Source organism: Hyla sarda, unplaced genomic scaffold, assembly GCF_029499605.1.
Source record: "Hyla sarda isolate aHylSar1 unplaced genomic scaffold, aHylSar1.hap1 scaffold_630, whole genome shotgun sequence".
Classification (NCBI taxonomy): domain Eukaryota; kingdom Metazoa; phylum Chordata; class Amphibia; order Anura; family Hylidae; genus Hyla; species Hyla sarda.
Window position 1 is genome coordinate 10,977 of NW_026610645.1, and position 16,613 is coordinate 27,589.

Genomic DNA, 16,613 nt, shown 5'->3' on the forward strand with positions numbered 1-16,613 from the left:
AGGTGTGTGCTTGTGTGTGTGTTTCCTATGCAGATCCTAAGCCCAGTGTCACATGCAAGTAGGAGGAGTAAGAAGGGTTCCTGGCAAATCCGGGTTATGGATTGCATTTAAAAAGGCCCCGTGGGAGTGCAATGGGCCCCTGTCTTGCTGCTTAGCAATAATGGTATGGGTTTAGGTTCTGCTGTGTGTACTGGTGGTTGACTGCCCCCCAGCCCAGAGTGTGCATGGAAAATTGTCTGGCAGCCTCCCTGACAGCAAGCAGTGATAGTGCCCATGAAGGGCACCTTGTTGGGCCCGCCCCTTTCACGGTTATCGCTTCTCGGCCTTTTGGCTAAGATCAAGTGTAGTATCTGTTCTTATCAGTTTAATATCTGATACGTCCCCTATCTGGGGACCATATATTAAATGGATTTTTGAGAACGGGGGCCGATTTCGAAGCTTGCTTCCGTCGCCCTATGCATTGACCCGATATGGCAGTATCTTCGGGTACAGTGCACCACCCCCTTACAGGGTTAAAAAGAAAGATTCCTACTTTCATTGCTACCTGCTTGCTGGCTAGCCAGCTAGCCAGCCCTGTGGGCCTTGCTGCTGCTGCAGCCAAAAAACAAAAGGTGGTGCTGCTGCTGCTTCTGCTGCTTCTGCTTCTGCTTGTGTCTGGCCGCTGTTGGAGCGTCCAGGCACAGGACTTCTGCTGCTGCTGACTAAATGGCCTCCTTAATTGGATCATTTGAGTAGCCAGCACACCTGTGCAGGTAGGGCATGACATGATAGGCAGCTGCCTTGATAGCGGGTGGGTGCTGAATGTTCCTAATTGACAAAATAAGATTAATGCTTATGAAGAAATATAAAATCTCATCCCTTCCCCAATATCGCGCCACACCCCTACCCCTTAATTCCCTGGTTGAACTTGATGGACATATGTCTTTTTTCGACCGTACTAACTATGTAACTATGTAACATAACATGGGGGGGGGGGGGGGGTCTCCTGGCTGTTCACACAGGTGTGTCATTGCTGTACATTGACCATGCATTGCTTCTGTGGTATTGCAAAGGCAAAGACAAATGCTTCCAGCCATCCATTGCACTAATGGATTGGTCATCAGCTGGCTGTCTATGTCCCGCATCAATATAGACCAAAGTACAGAGGGTTAGGCTATGCTATTGTGCACCTACCTGATGCATCAGAAGGTGCGAGGCCCTTGCTAAATTCTGTGCACAGACTTTGAGATCTATACTTTAGACTGTATCTAAACCTGCTCCAACATGGACTGACATTCTGGCCTACTTTCAGCCGATGCGACTTGTCTGTCGCTGAACAGTCGCTTTTTATGTATTCAGCACCTATGTATAATGTTGTAAAAATGCTCTAGAAGCTAAAGTCGCAGAAATGTCACACATATTTGGCCTGCAACTTTCTGTGCGACAAATTCAGACAGGAAAAATCAGTATAAATCCTTAGAAAATTATCCCCCAGTGTCTCCATCTGCTGGCGGTATTGAATAAGCATTGCTGCACTGATGGGGTATGCATTAGACGAAAAAAAAGAAGAAAAAGAAGAATAATACGCCCAGAAAAGAGGCGAAAAGGAGAAAAACGTAAAAAAACGTGAAAAAAAAGTAAGAGGAAGAGAAGTGAAAAAAAGGTGGAAATGGGTTTAAAAGTGATTTCGGCGGAGAAATATATATATATATATATATATATATATATATATATATATATATATACGCGCACACACACACATATATATAAACGTATTCTCCGTTGAGATATTGCAGCCGCTGCTGTGTCCAGGCCCAGGAGCCTTAGCACTGTGCTGTGATGTCACTCAATACCACTGACATTACTAGGTGTAAACAACATCTCTCCTTTGCTGTGTATGTGACTATGGAGCTGTTTGGTGATGTCGTCTATTATGGCCTTCATAGAAGCAACAGGAGATTGTTGCATCCATCTAGAACCCTCAGAACTACAGTGCTATGATGTCACTCACTTCCACAGGCCTTGCAGAGTGTAAACAACAACAACCCAGCTTTGTTGTGTATGTAACCATAGGGATTTGTGATGTCACCTAGAACCTTCACAGCAGCGACAGCTTTATGAGGAGCATCAGCACTGCTCTGCCTGAGCAGAACCATCACCGCCATAGGTTGTCAAATAACCCGGGTATACCCCCACACAGGTAAGTCCAATGGGGTGCAGGCATGTCCTCTATGCTTACAGCTTCCCGTGGGTGTTGGTTTGATACCGTTTGGGGACAGCCAAGGAGGCATCTGCAGGCAACAAAGGTAGGTGTGTGCTTGTGTGTGTGTTTCCTATGCAGATCCTAAGCCCAGTGTCACATGCAAGTAGGAGGAGTAAGAAGGGTTCCTGGCAAATCCGGGTTATGGATTGCATTTAAAAAGGCCCCGTGGGAGTGCAATGGGCCCCTGTCTTGCTGCTTAGCAATAATGGTATGGGTTTAGGTTCTGCTGTGTGTACTGGTGGTTGACTGCCCCCCAGCCCAGAGTGTGCATGGAAAATTGTCTGGCAGCCTCCCTGACAGCAAGCAGTGATAGTGCCCATGAAGGGCACCTTGTTGGGCCCGCCCCTTTCACGGTTATCGCTTCTCGGCCTTTTGGCTAAGATCAAGTGTAGTATCTGTTCTTATCAGTTTAATATCTGATACGTCCCCTATCTGGGGACCATATATTAAATGGATTTTTGAGAACGGGGGCCGATTTCGAAGCTTGCTTCCGTCGCCCTATGCATTGACCCGATATGGCAGTATCTTCGGGTACAGTGCACCACCCCCTTACAGGGTTAAAAAGAAAGATTCCTACTTTCATTGCTACCTGCTTGCTGGCTAGCCAGCTAGCCAGCCCTGTGGGCCTTGCTGCTGCTGCAGCCAAAAAACAAAAGGTGGTGCTGCTGCTGCTTCTGCTGCTTCTGCTTCTGCTTGTGTCTGGCCGCTGTTGGAGCGTCCAGGCACAGGACTTCTGCTGCTGCTGACTAAATGGCCTCCTTAATTGGATCATTTGAGTAGCCAGCACACCTGTGCAGGTAGGGCATGACATGATAGGCAGCTGCCTTGATAGCGGGTGGGTGCTGAATGTTCCTAATTGACAAAATAAGATTAATGCTTATGAAGAAATATAAAATCTCATCCCTTCCCCAATATCGCGCCACACCCCTACCCCTTAATTCCCTGGTTGAACTTGATGGACATATGTCTTTTTTCGACCGTACTAACTATGTAACTATGTAACATAACATGGGGGGGGGGGGGGTCTCCTGGCTGTTCACACAGGTGTGTCATTGCTGTACATTGACCATGCATTGCTTCTGTGGTATTGCAAAGGCAAAGACAAATGCTTCCAGCCATCCATTGCACTAATGGATTGGTCATCAGCTGGCTGTCTATGTCCCGCATCAATATAGACCAAAGTACAGAGGGTTAGGCTATGCTATTGTGCACCTACCTGATGCATCAGAAGGTGCGAGGCCCTTGCTAAATTCTGTGCACAGACTTTGAGATCTATACTTTAGACTGTATCTAAACCTGCTCCAACATGGACTGACATTCTGGCCTACTTTCAGCCGATGCGACTTGTCTGTCGCTGAACAGTCGCTTTTTATGTATTCAGCACCTATGTATAATGTTGTAAAAATGCTCTAGAAGCTAAAGTCGCAGAAATGTCACACATATTTGGCCTGCAACTTTCTGTGCGACAAATTCAGACAGGAAAAATCAGTATAAATCCTTAGAAAATTATCCCCCAGTGTCTCCATCTGCTGGCGGTATTGAATAAGCATTGCTGCACTGATGGGGTATGCATTAGACGAAAAAAAAGAAGAAAAAGAAGAATAATACGCCCAGAAAAGAGGCGAAAAGGAGAAAAACGTAAAAAAACGTGAAAAAAAAGTAAGAGGAAGAGAAGTGAAAAAAAGGTGGAAATGGGTTTAAAAGTGATTTCGGCGGAGAAATATATATATATATATATATATATATATATATATATATATATATATACGCGCACACACACACATATATATAAACGTATTCTCCGTTGAGATATTGCAGCCGCTGCTGTGTCCAGGCCCAGGAGCCTTAGCACTGTGCTGTGATGTCACTCAATACCACTGACATCACTAGGTGTAAACAACATCTCTCCTTTGCTGTGTATGTGACTATGGAGCTGTTTGGTGATGTCGTCTATTATGGCCTTCATAGAAGCAACAGGAGATTGTTGCATCCATCTAGAACCCTCAGAACTACAGTGCTATGATGTCACTCACTTCCACAGGCCTTGCAGAGTGTAAACAACAACAACCCAGCTTTGTTGTGTATGTAACCATAGGGATTTGTGATGTCACCTAGAACCTTCACAGCAGCGACAGCTTTATGAGGAGCATCAGCACTGCTCTGCCTGAGCAGAACCATCACCGCCATAGGTTGTCAAATAACCCGGGTTTAACCCACACAGGTAAGTCCAATGGGGTGCAGGCATGTCCTCTATGCTTACAGCTTCCCGTGGGTGTTGGTTTGATACCGTTTGGGGACAGCCAAGGAGGCATCTGCAGGCAACAAAGGTAGGTGTGTGCTTGTGTGTGTGTTTCCTATGCAGATCCTAAGCCCAGTGTCACATGCAAGTAGGAGGAGTAAGAAGGGTTCCTGGCAAATCCGGGTTATGGATTGCATTTAAAAAGGCCCCGTGGGAGTGCAATGGGCCCCTGTCTTGCTGCTTAGCAATAATGGTATGGGTTTAGGTTCTGCTGTGTGTACTGGTGGTTGACTGCCCCCCAGCCCAGAGTGTGCATGGAAAATTGTCTGGCAGCCTCCCTGACAGCAAGCAGTGATAGTGCCCATGAAGGGCACCTTGTTGGGCCCGCCCCTTTCACGGTTATCGCTTCTCGGCCTTTTGGCTAAGATCAAGTGTAGTATCTGTTCTTATCAGTTTTCATGCTGGTGGGGATGGGTGCTGCATGGAGGATGCAGGTGTACCAGGGCTTTCCGGGGCTGGTTCTGAGGAATCAGCTCGACGGCTGCCCCGATGTGACCTGTTCCCTCCGGGTCTCGCCATGAGGCTGAGAGGGTCTAGAGCCGAGGTACTTTTGTGCCTCGGGGAGTGGTGACCCCGAGGTGCCGAAACTCACTGGGAGAATAGACTCACTGAGTTGACGCACGGGCACCATAATCTCTTCACCTTGTGGCACTCACCTCTTGATTCCCGGCCTTCTGGCTAGGATCAGAGAAATTTTTATAGATCCGGCCGAATGTCCGGGCAGTATATCTGCACACATTCACTTATTTATTTCTTTTTTGTCTCACTGTGTCACTTTTTGCGTGTTGTGTGTTCACAGGATTTGTCAGGATGCGGTAGCCCTTCTGGGTGTCCCTCCTGGCGGTCTAGGCGAGGTGTGTGTGGCCATTAGGTTCCACACCTCCCTGCAAACACCCCGGGTACTCCTGCTTTGGCAGGGTACCTACCGTAATCGGCTCTGCGGGCAGATACCTTGGCTGACGCCAAGGGGGATGCCGGGAGCATTTGTGGTCCCCTAGTAGCTTTGGCAAAAAGGGACATCGAACCTGGAACCTCGCAGGTACCTTTTGGTCCGGAGGCGAAGGGTAAGGTTTGTTGGGGGGCCTCTCTCCTATCGGAGAAGGGCTTGCGATAGACCGCATCCTTTGTGCACGTTTTTTTTTGTGTAACACGTTTGCACTTTTTCTTGCACTTTGGGTGAATCGAAAGCACGTTCCTCGGCTTTAGATAAAAAAAAAAAAAAAAAAATCTGTTCTTATCAGTTTAATATCTGATACGTCCCCTATCTGGGGACCATATATTAAATGGATTTTTGAGAACGGGGGCCGATTTCGAAGCTTGCTTCCGTCGCCCTATGCATTGACCCGATATGGCAGTATCTTCGGGTACAGTGCACCACCCCCTTACAGGGTTAAAAAGAAAGATTCCTACTTTCATTGCTACCTGCTTGCTGGCTAGCCAGCTAGCCAGCCCTGTGGGCCTTGCTGCTGCTGCAGCCAAAAAACAAAAGGTGGTGCTGCTGCTGCTTCTGCTGCTTCTGCTTCTGCTTGTGTCTGGCCGCTGTTGGAGCGTCCAGGCACAGGACTTCTGCTGCTGCTGACTAAATGGCCTCCTTAATTGGATCATTTGAGTAGCCAGCACACCTGTGCAGGTAGGGCATGACATGATAGGCAGCTGCCTTGATAGCGGGTGGGTGCTGAATGTTCCTAATTGACAAAATAAGATTAATGCTTATGAAGAAATATAAAATCTCATCCCTTCCCCAATATCGCGCCACACCCCTACCCCTTAATTCCCTGGTTGAACTTGATGGACATATGTCTTTTTTCGACCGTACTAACTATGTAACTATGTAACATAACATGGGGGGGGGGGGTCTCCTGGCTGTTCACACAGGTGTGTCATTGCTGTACATTGACCATGCATTGCTTCTGTGGTATTGCAAAGGCAAAGACAAATGCTTCCAGCCATCCATTGCACTAATGGATTGGTCATCAGCTGGCTGTCTATGTCCCGCATCAATATAGACCAAAGTACAGAGGGTTAGGCTATGCTATTGTGCACCTACCTGATGCATCAGAAGGTGCGAGGCCCTTGCTAAATTCTGTGCACAGACTTTGAGATCTATACTTTAGACTGTATCTAAACCTGCTCCAACATGGACTGACATTCTGGCCTACTTTCAGCCGATGCGACTTGTCTGTCGCTGAACAGTCGCTTTTTATGTATTCAGCACCTATGTATAATGTTGTAAAAATGCTCTAGAAGCTAAAGTCGCAGAAATGTCACACATATTTGGCCTGCAACTTTCTGTGCGACAAATTCAGACAGGAAAAATCAGTATAAATCCTTAGAAAATTATCCCCCAGTGTCTCCATCTGCTGGCGGTATTGAATAAGCATTGCTGCACTGATGGGGTATGCATTAGACGAAAAAAAAGAAGAAAAAGAAGAATAATACGCCCAGAAAAGAGGCGAAAAGGAGAAAAACGTAAAAAAACGTGAAAAAAAAGTAAGAGGAAGAGAAGGGAAAAAAAGGTGGAAATGGGTTTAAAAGTGATTTCGGCGGAGAAATATATATATATATATATATATATATATATATATATATATACGCGCACACACACACTGTTACGCCGAGCGCTCCGGGTCCCCGCTCCTCCCCGGAGCGCTCGCTACACTCTTCTCACTGCAGCGCTCCGGTCAGTTCCACTGACCCGGGGCGCTGCGATACCGCCTCCAGCCGGGATGCGATTCGCGATGCGGGTAGCGCCCGCTCGCGATGCGCACCCCGGCTCCCGTACCTGACTCGCTCTCCGTCTGTCCTGTCCCGGCGCGCGCGGCCCCGCTCCCTAGGGCGCGCGCGCGCCGGGTCTTTGCGATTTAAAGGGCCACTGCGCCGCTGATTGGCGCAGTGGTTCCAATTAGTGTTATCACCTGTGCACTTCCCTATATCATCTCACTTCCCCTTCACTCCCTCGCCGGATCTTGTTGCCATCGTGCCAGTGAAAGCGTTTCCTAGTGTGTTCCTAGCCTGTGTTCCAGACCTCCTGCCGTTGCCCCTGACTACGATCCTTGCTGCCTGCCCCGACCTTCTGCTACGTCCGACCTTGCTTCTGTCTACTCCCTTGTACCGCGCCTATCTTCAGCAGCCAGAGAGGTAGAGCCGTTGCTAGTGGATACGACCTGGTCACTACCGCCGCAGCAAGACCATCCCGCTTTGCGGCGGGCTCTGGTGAAAACCAGTAGTGACTTAGAACCGATCCACTAGCACGGTCCACGCCAATCCCTCTCTGGCACAGAGGATCCACTACCTGCCAGCCGGCATCGTGACTGTAGATCCGGCCATGGATCCCGCTGAAGTTCCTCTGCCAGTTGTCGCTGACCTCACCACGGTGGTCGCCCAGCAGTCACAACAGATAGCGCAACAAGGCCAACAGCTGTCTCAACTGACTGTTATGCTACAACAGTTACTACCACAGCTCCAGCAATCATCTCCTCCGCCAGCTCCTGCACCTCCTCCGCAGCGAGTGGCCACTTCTGGACTACGACTATCCTTGCCGGATAAATTTGATGGGGACTCTAAGTTTTGCCGTGGCTTTCTTTCCCAATGTTCATTGCACTTGGAGATGATGTCGGACCAGTTCCCCACTGAAAGGTCTAAGGTGGCTTTCGTAGTCAGCCTTCTGTCTGGAAAAGCCCTGTCTTGGGCCACACCGCTCTGGGACCGCAATGACCCCGTCACTGCCTCTGTACACTCCTTCTTCTCGGAAATTCGAAGTGTCTTTGAGGAACCTGCCCGAGCCTCTTCTGCTGAGACTGCCCTGTTGAACCTGGTCCAGGGTAATTCTTCCGTTGGCGAGTATGCCGTACAATTCCGTACTCTTGCTTCAGAATTATCCTGGAATAATGAGGCACTCTGCGCGACCTTTAAAAAAGGCCTATCCAGCAACATTAAAGATGTTCTGGCCGCACGAGAAATCCCTGCTAATCTACATGAACTCATTCACCTAGCCACTCGCATTGACATGCGTTTTTCCGAAAGCCGTCAGGAGCTCCGCCAGGATATGGACTCTGTTCGCACGAGGCGTTTCTTCTCCCCGGCTCCTCTCTCCTCTGGTCCCCTGCAATCTGTTCCTGTGCCTCCCGCCGTGGAGGCTATGCAGGTCGACCGGTCTCGCCTGACACCTCAAGAGAGGACACGACGCCGCATGGAGAATCTCTGCCTGTACTGTGCTAGTACCGAACACTTCCTGAAGGATTGTCCTATCCGTCCTCCCCGCCTGGAAAGACGTACGCTGACTCCGCACAAAGGTGAGACAGTCCTTGATGTCTACTCTGCTTCTCCACGTCTTACTGTGCCTGTGCGGATGTCTGCCTCTGCCTTCTCCTTCTCTGCTGTGGCCTTCTTGGACTCCGGATCTGCAGGAAATTTTATTTTGGCCTCTCTCGTCAACAAGTTCAACATCCCGGTGACCAGTCTCGCCAGACCCCTCTACATCAATTGTGTAAACAATGAAAGATTGGACTGTACCATACGTTTCCGCACGGAGCCCCTTCTAATGTGCATCGGATCTCATCACGAGAGGATTGAATTTTTGGTCCTCCCCAATTGCACTTCTGAAATTCTCCTTGGACTTCCCTGGCTTCAACTCCATTCCCCAACCCTGGATTGGTCCACTGGGGAGATCAGGAGTTGGGGGCCCTCTTGTTCCAAGGACTGCCTAAAACCGGTTCCCAGTAACCCTTGCCGTGACTCTGTGGTTCCTCCTGTAACCGGTCTCCCTAAGGCCTATATGGACTTTGCGGACGTTTTTTGCAAAAAACAAGCTGAGACTCTACCTCCTCACAGGCCTTATGATTGTCCTATTGACCTCCTCCCGGGCACTACTCCACCCCGGGGCAGAATCTATCCTCTGTCCGTCCCAGAGACTCTTGCCATGTCTGAATACGTCCAGGAAAATTTAAAAAAGGGCTTTATCCGTAAATCCTCCTCTCCTGCCGGAGCCGGATTTTTCTTTGTGTCCAAAAAAGATGGCTCTCTACGTCCTTGCATTGACTACCGCGGTCTTAATAAAATCACGGTTAAGAACCGCTACCCCCTACCCCTCATCTCTGAACTCTTTGATCGCCTCCAAGGTGCCCACATTTTTACCAAACTGGACTTAAGAGGTGCTTATAATCTCATCCGCATCAGAGAGGGGGATGAATGGAAAACGGCATTTAACACCAGAGATGGACACTTTGAGTATCTGGTCATGCCCTTTGGCCTGTGCAACGCCCCTGCCGTCTTCCAAGACTTTGTTAATGAAATTTTTCGTGATCTCCTATACTCCTGTGTTGTTGTATATCTGGACGATATCCTGATTTTTTCTGCCAATCTAGAAGAACACCGCCAGCATGTCCGTATGGTTCTTCAGAGACTTCGTGACAATCAACTCTATGCCAAAATAGAGAAATGTCTGTTTGAATGCCAATCTCTTCCTTTCCTAGGATACTTGGTCTCTGCCCAGGGACTACAAATGGATCCAGACAAACTCTCTGCCGTCTTAGATTGGCCACGCCCCTCCGGACTCCGTGCCATCCAACGTTTTTTGGGGTTCGCCAATTATTACAGGCAATTTATTCCACATTTTTCTACCGTTGTGGCTCCTATTGTGGCTTTAACCAAAAAAAATGCCGATCCCAAGTCTTGGCCTCCTCAAGCGGAAGACGCCTTTAAATGGCTCAAGTCTGCCTTTTCTTCGGCTCCCGTGCTCTCCAGACCTGACCCATCTAAACCCTTTCTATTGGAGGTTGATGCCTCCTCAGTGGGAGCTGGAGCTGTCCTTCTACAAAAAAACTCTTCCGGGCATGCTGTTACTTGTGGTTTTTTTTCTAGGACCTTCTCTCCGGCGGAGAGGAACTACTCCATCGGGGATCGAGAGCTTCTAGCCATTAAATTAGCACTTGAGGAATGGAGGCATCTGCTGGAGGGATCAAGATTTCCAGTTATTATTTACACCGATCACAAGAACCTCTCCTACCTCCAGTCTGCCCAACGGCTGAATCCTCGTCAGGCCAGGTGGTCTCTGTTCTTTGCCCGATTTAATTTTGAAATTCACTTTCGGCCTGCCGATAAGAACATTAGGGCCGATGCTCTCTCTCGTTCCTCAGATGCTTCTGAAGTTGAACTCTCTCCTCAACACATCATTCCTCCTGACTGCCTGATTTCCACTTCTCCAGCCTCCATCAGGCAAACTCCTCCAGGAAAGACCTTTGTTTCTCCACGCCAACGCCTCGGAATCCTCAAATGGGGTCACTCCTCCCATCTCGCAGGTCATGCGGGCATCAAGAAATCTGTGCAACTCATCTCTCGCTTCTATTGGTGGCCGACTCTAGAGACTGATGTGGTGGACTTTGTGCGAGCCTGCACTATCTGTGCCCGGGATAAGACTCCTCGCCAGAAGCCCGCTGGTTTTCTTCATCCTCTGCCTGTCCCCGAACAGCCTTGGTCTCTGATTGGTATGGATTTTATTACTGACTTACCCCCATCCCATGGCAACACTGTTATTTGGGTGGTCGTTGATCGATTCTCCAAAATGGCACATTTCATCCCTCTTCCTGGTCTTCCTTCAGCGCCTCAGTTGGCTAAACAATTTTTTGTACACATTTTTCGTCTTCACGGGTTGCCTACGCAGATCGTCTCGGATAGAGGCGTCCAATTCGTGTCTAAATTCTGGAGGGCTCTCTGTAAACAACTCAAGATTAAATTAAATTTTTCTTCTGCATATCATCCTCAATCCAATGGACAAGTAGAAAGAATTAACCAGGTCTTGGGTGATTATTTACGACATTTTGTTTCCTCCCGCCAGGATGACTGGGCAGATCTTCTACCTTGGGCCGAATTCTCGTATAATTTCAGAGTCTCTGAATCTTCCTCCAAATCCCCATTTTTCGTGGTGTACGGCCGTCACCCTCTTCCTCCCCTCCCTACCCCCTTGCCCTCTGGTCTGCCCGCTGTGGATGAAATTTCTCGTGATCTTTCCATCATATGGAGAGAGACCCAAAATTCTCTCTTACAGGCTTCTTCACGCATGAAGAAATTTGCGGATAAGAAAAGAAGAGCTCCTCCCATTTTTTCCCCTGGAGACAAGGTATGGCTCTCCGCTAAATATGTCCGCTTCCGTGTCCCTAGCTATAAGTTGGGACCACGCTATCTTGGTCCTTTCAAAATTTTGCGCCAGATTAATCCTGTCTCTTACAAACTTCTTCTTCCTCCTTCTCTTCGTATTCCTAATGCCTTTCACGTTTCTCTTCTTAAACCACTTATCATTAACCGTTTCTCTCCCAAATCTGTTCCTCCCACTCCTGTCTCCGGCTCCTCGGACATCTTCTCCGTCAAAGAGATTTTAGCATCTAAAAAGGTCAGAGGGAAAACCTTCTTTTTAGTGGATTGGGAGGGTTGTGGTCCCGAAGAGAGGTCCTGGGAACCTGAGGACAATATCCTGGACAAAAGTCTGGTCCTCAGGTTCTCAGGCCCCAAGAAGAGGGGGAGACCCAAGGGGGGGGGGTACTGTTACGCCGAGCACTCCGGGTCCCCGCTCCTCCCCGGAGCGCTCGCTACACTCTTCTCACTGCAGCGCTCCGGTCAGTTCCACTGACCCGGGGCGCTGCGATACCGCCTCCAGCCGGGATGCGATTCGCGATGCGGGTAGCGCCCGCTCGCGATGCGCACCCCGGCTCCCGTACCTGACTCGCTCTCCGTCTGTCCTGTCCCGGCGCGCGCGGCCCCGCTCCCTAGGGCGCGCGTGCGCCGGGTCTTTGCGATTTAAAGGGCCACTGCGCCGCTGATTGGCGCAGTGGTTCCAATTAGTGTTATCACCTGTGCACTTCCCTATATCATCTCACTTCCCCTTCACTCCCTCGCCGGATCTTGTTGCCATCGTGCCAGTGAAAGCGTTTCCTAGTGTGTTCCTAGCCTGTGTTCCAGACCTCCTGCCGTTGCCCCTGACTACGATCCTTGCTGCCTGCCCCGACCTTCTGCTACGTCCGACCTTGCTTCTGTCTACTCCCTTGTACCGCGCCTATCTTCAGCAGCCAGAGAGGTAGAGCCGTTGCTAGTGGATACGACCTGGTCACTACCGCCGCAGCAAGACCATCCCGCTTTGCGGCGGGCTCTGGTGAAAACCAGTAGTGACTTAGAACCGATCCACTAGCACGGTCCACGCCAATCCCTCTCTGGCACAGAGGATCCACTACCTGCCAGCCGGCATCGTGACACACACATATATATAAACGTATTCTCCGTTGAGATATTGCAGCCGCTGCTGTGTCCAGGCCCAGGAGCCTTAGCACTGTGCTGTGATGTCACTCAATACCACTGACATCACTAGGTGTAAACAACATCTCTCCTTTGCTGTGTATGTGACTATGGAGCTGTTTGGTGATGTCGTCTATTATGGCCTTCATAGAAGCAACAGGAGATTGTTGCATCCATCTAGAACCCTCAGAACTACAGTGCTATGATGTCACTCACTTCCACAGGCCTTGCAGAGTGTAAACAACAACAACCCAGCTTTGTTGTGTATGTAACCATAGGGATTTGTGATGTCACCTAGAACCTTCACAGCAGCGACAGCTTTATGAGGAGCATCAGCACTGCTCTGCCTGAGCAGAACCATCACCGCCATAGGTTGTCAAATAACCCGGGTATACCCCCACACAGGTAAGTCCAATGGGGTGCAGGCATGTCCTCTATGCTTACAGCTTCCCGTGGGTGTTGGTTTGATACCGTTTGGGGACAGCCAAGGAGGCATCTGCAGGCAACAAAGGTAGGTGTGTGCTTGTGTGTGTGTTTCCTATGCAGATCCTAAGCCCAGTGTCACATGCAAGTAGGAGGAGTAAGAAGGGTTCCTGGCAAATCCGGGTTATGGATTGCATTTAAAAGGCCCCGTGGGAGTGCAATGGGCCCCTGTCTTGCTGCTTAGCAATAATGGTATGGGTTTAGGTTCTGCTGTGTGTACTGGTGGTTGACTGCCCCCCAGCCCAGAGTGTGCATGGAAAATTGTCTGGCAGCCTCCCTGACAGCAAGCAGTGATAGTGCCCATGAAGGGCACCTTGTTGGGCCCGCCCCTTTCACGGTTATCGCTTCTCGGCCTTTTGGCTAAGATCAAGTGTAGTATCTGTTCTTATCAGTTTAATATCTGATACGTCCCCTATCTGGGGACCATATATTAAATGGATTTTTGAGAACGGGGGCCGATTTCGAAGCTTGCTTCCGTCGCCCTATGCATTCACCCGATATGGCAGTATCTTCGGGTACAGTGCACCACCCCCTTACAGGGTTAAAAAGAAAGATTCCTACTTTCATTGCTACCTGCTTGCTGGCTAGCCAGCTAGCCAGCCCTGTGGGCCTTGCTGCTGCTGCAGCCAAAAAACTAAAGGTGGTGCTTCTGCTGCTTCTGCTTCTGCTTGTGTCTGGCCGCTGTTGGAGCGTCCAGGCACAGGACTTCTGCTGCTGCTGACTAAATGGCCTCCTTAATTGGATCATTTGAGTAGCCAGCACACCTGTGCAGGTAGGGCATGACATGATAGGCAGCTGCCTTGATAGCGGGTGGGTGCTGAATGTTCCTAATTGACAAAATAAGATTAATGCTTATGAAGAAATATAAAATCTCATCCCTTCCCCAATATCGCGCCACACCCCTACCCCTTAATTCCCTGGTTGAACTTGATGGACATATGTCTTTTTTCGACCGTACTAACTATGTAACTATGTAACATAACATGGGGGGGGGGGGGGGGGTCTCCTGGCTGTTCACACAGGTGTGTCATTGCTGTACATTGACCATGCATTGCTTCTGTGGTATTGCAAAGGCAAAGACAAATGCTTCCAGCCATCCATTGCACTAATGGATTGGTCATCAGCTGGCTGTCTATGTCCCGCATCAATATAGACCAAAGTACAGAGGGTTAGGCTATGCTATTGTGCACCTACCTGATGCATCAGAAGGTGCGAGGCCCTTGCTAAATTCTGTGCACAGACTTTGAGATCTATACTTTAGACTGTATCTAAACCTGCTCCAACATGGACTGACATTCTGGCCTACTTTCAGCCGATGCGACTTGTCTGTCGCTGAACAGTCGCTTTTTATGTATTCAGCACCTATGTATAATGTTGTAAAAATGCTCTAGAAGCTAAAGTCGCAGAAATGTCACACATATTTGGCCTGCAACTTTCTGTGCGACAAATTCAGACAGGAAAAATCAGTATAAATCCTTAGAAAATTATCCCCCAGTGTCTCCATCTGCTGGCGGTATTGAATAAGCATTGCTGCACTGATGGGGTATGCATTAGACGAAAAAAAAGAAGAAAAAGAAGAATAATACGCCCAGAAAAGAGGCGAAAAGGAGAAAAACGTAAAAAAACGTGAAAAAAAAATTAAGAGGAAGAGAAGGGAAAAAAAGGTGGAAATGGGTTTAAAAGTGATTTCGGCGGAGAAATATATATATATATATATATATATATATATATATATATACGCGCACACACACACATATATATAAACGTATTCTCCGTTGAGATATTGCAGCCGCTGCTGTGTCCAGGCCCAGGAGCCTTAGCACTGTGCTGTGATGTCACTCAATACCACTGACATCACTAGGTGTAAACAACATCTCTCCTTTGCTGTGTATGTGACTATGGAGCTGTTTGGTGATGTCGTCTATTATGGCCTTCATAGAAGCAACAGGAGATTGTTGCATCCATCTAGAACCCTCAGAACTACAGTGCTATGATGTCACTCACTTCCACAGGCCTTGCAGAGTGTAAACAACAACAACCCAGCTTTGTTGTGTATGTAACCATAGGGATTTGTGATGTCACCTAGAACCTTCACAGCAGCGACAGCTTTATGAGGAGCATCAGCACTGCTCTGCCTGAGCAGAACCATCACCGCCATAGGTTGTCAAATAACCCGGGTTTAACCCACACAGGTAAGTCCAATGGGGTGCAGGCATGTCCTCTATGCTTACAGCTTCCCGTGGGTGTTGGTTTGATACCGTTTGGGGACAGCCAAGGAGGCATCTGCAGGCAACAAAGGTAGGTGTGTGCTTGTGTGTGTGTTTCCTATGCAGATCCTAAGCCCAGTGTCACATGCAAGTAGGAGGAGTAAGAAGGGTTCCTGGCAAATCCGGGTTATGGATTGCATTTAAAAAGGCCCCGTGGGAGTGCAATGGGCCCCTGTCTTGCTGCTTAGCAATAATGGTATGGGTTTAGGTTCTGCTGTGTGTACTGGTGGTTGACTGCCCCCCAGCCCAGAGTGTGCATGGAAAATTGTCTGGCAGCCTCCCTGACAGCAAGCAGTGATAGTGCCCATGAAGGGCACCTTGTTGGGCCCGCCCCTTTCACGGTTATCGCTTCTCGGCCTTTTGGCTAAGATCAAGTGTAGTATCTGTTCTTATCAGTTTAATATCTGATACGTCCCCTATCTGGGGACCATATATTAAATGGATTTTTGAGAACGGGGGCCGATTTCGAAGCTTGCTTCCGTCGCCCTATGCATTGACCCGATATGGCAGTATCTTCGGGTACAGTGCACCACCCCCTTACAGGGTTAAAAAGAAAGATTCCTACTTTCATTGCTACCTGCTTGCTGGCTAGCCAGCTAGCCAGCCCTGTGGGCCTTGCTGCTGCTGCAGCCAAAAAACAAAAGGTGGTGCTGCTGCTGCTTCTGCTGCTTCTGCTTCTGCTTGTGTCTGGCCGCTGTTGGAGCGTCCAGGCACAGGACTTCTGCTGCTGCTGACTAAATGGCCTCCTTAATTGGATCATTTGAGTAGCCAGCACACCTGTGCAGGTAGGGCATGACATGATAGGCAGCTGCCTTGATAGCGGGTGGGTGCTGAATGTTCCTAATTGACAAAATAAGATTAATGCTTATGAAGAAATATAAAATCTCATCCCTTCCCCAATATCGCGCCACACCCCTACCCCTTAATTCCCTGGTTGAACTTGATGGACATATGTCTTTTTTCGACCGTACTAACTATGTAACTATGTAACATAACATGGGGGGGGGGGGGGTCTCCTGGCTGTTCACACAGGTGTGTCATT

The 16,613-nt window shown here is 48.9% G+C and overlaps 5 non-coding genes and 1 pseudogene across 5 annotated transcripts; all 6 read left to right on the plus strand.

Moving 5' to 3' along the window:
• The first annotated feature begins 311 nt into the window (after positions 1-311).
• LOC130341869 (U2 spliceosomal RNA) lies at positions 312-502 on the plus strand. Its single transcript, XR_008881629.1, has one exon. It is a non-coding gene; the product is annotated as a U2 spliceosomal RNA (small nuclear RNA).
• A 2,096-nt stretch (positions 503-2,598) lies between these two features.
• Positions 2,599-2,789, plus strand: LOC130341901 (U2 spliceosomal RNA). The gene has a single exon (XR_008881654.1). It is a non-coding gene; the product is annotated as a U2 spliceosomal RNA (small nuclear RNA).
• A 2,093-nt stretch (positions 2,790-4,882) lies between these two features.
• On the plus strand, positions 4,883-5,042 carry LOC130341890 (U2 spliceosomal RNA; annotated as a pseudogene).
• Positions 5,043-5,736: 694 nt separating this feature from the next.
• On the plus strand, positions 5,737-5,921 carry LOC130341883 (U2 spliceosomal RNA). Its single transcript, XR_008881641.1, has one exon. It is a non-coding gene; the product is annotated as a U2 spliceosomal RNA (small nuclear RNA).
• Positions 5,922-13,644: 7,723 nt separating this feature from the next.
• LOC130341873 (U2 spliceosomal RNA) lies at positions 13,645-13,835 on the plus strand. Its single transcript, XR_008881633.1, has one exon. It is a non-coding gene; the product is annotated as a U2 spliceosomal RNA (small nuclear RNA).
• A 2,080-nt stretch (positions 13,836-15,915) lies between these two features.
• On the plus strand, positions 15,916-16,106 carry LOC130341913 (U2 spliceosomal RNA). Its single transcript, XR_008881665.1, has one exon. It is a non-coding gene; the product is annotated as a U2 spliceosomal RNA (small nuclear RNA).
• Positions 16,107-16,613: the final 507 nt, after the last annotated feature.